This window comes from Apis dorsata, unplaced genomic scaffold, assembly GCF_000469605.1.
Source record: "Apis dorsata unplaced genomic scaffold, Apis dorsata 1.3 scaffold_162, whole genome shotgun sequence".
Taxonomy (NCBI): Eukaryota; Metazoa; Arthropoda; class Insecta; order Hymenoptera; family Apidae; genus Apis; species Apis dorsata.
This window is the reverse complement of record NW_006263451.1, coordinates 238611-239992: the sequence shown is the minus strand read 5'-3', so window position 1 is coordinate 239992 and position 1382 is coordinate 238611.

Below are 1382 nucleotides of genomic sequence, written 5' to 3'. Positions count from 1 at the left end.
GGACAATGTCGCAAAACGGTGAGCAGAGTCGCGCGATGACCCGATGTCGGCCAACCGATCCCCCCTTCCGTTATCTGTATCATGTGCACGTCGAACGATTCAGAACGAGACACCGGTGAACGTGAGCTCTCGAAGGATAAAAGAAGGGAATAAGCACGAGGAAGCTTATTACCTACGTTAAAACGGGGTTGGTCGTCCACGCAGGGGGGCTTAAGAACGGACACGACGGCGGCACGAGGATGTACATGGTGTATTCCGTTGGTGTAATCAAAAGCGCGACCAAGGCGGCGCAAATCTGCGAACGACAAGGCCTGATCGTCTTTAGGTAACGTTCTAGGTAACGAGATATGCGCGCGAGTAGAATTCTCGAACAGGTAACGAACGTCGATTCGCGTCGTGTCAACGTATATATGTCGGTATCCATCTCGCGGGTGTTTTCCGTTTATACGCGGGAGCGCAGAGCAACAAACACATATGAACGCTAGAATTATACATAAAATAAAATAAATAAATATAAATATAAAAAATATATATATATATATATATATACACAATTATATATATATACATACCTGATTTTTCGTAAGACTGCCATGTGTCACGTGTGTGCGCGCGTATCAGAAGAAGATCGATCGGATGCAATCTCCCGCCGATGCTCGATCGAACTCGTTTCTATCGCGTTTCGTATTATGAACCGCGTTTCAACACACCGCGAGACGATCGCGACACGTATTTCAGTGTGCACGTGCGTGAGTGTGTGTGTACGAAGATACGGTGAGCGGCCAAAAAAAAAAAAAAAAGTCTTGTTCCTATTCCTTCTAGTGTGTGTGTGTGTGGTCTAATAGCGATACGCCATTCCGGTCGGCCGTGTCGATACGTGAGAAACGATGATAGAAATGATACGTTAATTAAAAAAAAAGAAAGAAAAAAAAGAAAAGAAAATAAAGAAAGAAATTGAACGTAAAAAGGGAAGAATGAAAAAAGAAAAAAAAAGAAAAAGAAAAAGAAAAAAACTATGGTCCGTTGATTATCGCGTCATATTTAGATCGTGTAATAATTCCAGGTTCACGGCGGACGCTCCTTTTTTTTCCGTATTCACATGCAATCACTGTTATCCGGTATGTCGCACGAGGACCGGAACAGAGGATGAAAGAAAGATGTGAAATCTCATATTCCGTCACACGCGATTTGCACCCGCTCGAGTCACAGGGATATGTGGCCACTTCGTTTCGCGTCTTTAAAAAAGAAAAAAAAGAAAAAAACACTTATAGTACTTATAGTATTTTTCGCAATTAATTTATGGACCGTAACGACGTTAACGACGATTAATCAGGGCAAAGAGAATGAGAAGATGAGGGTATGGATCGATGATTGAGCGAAAG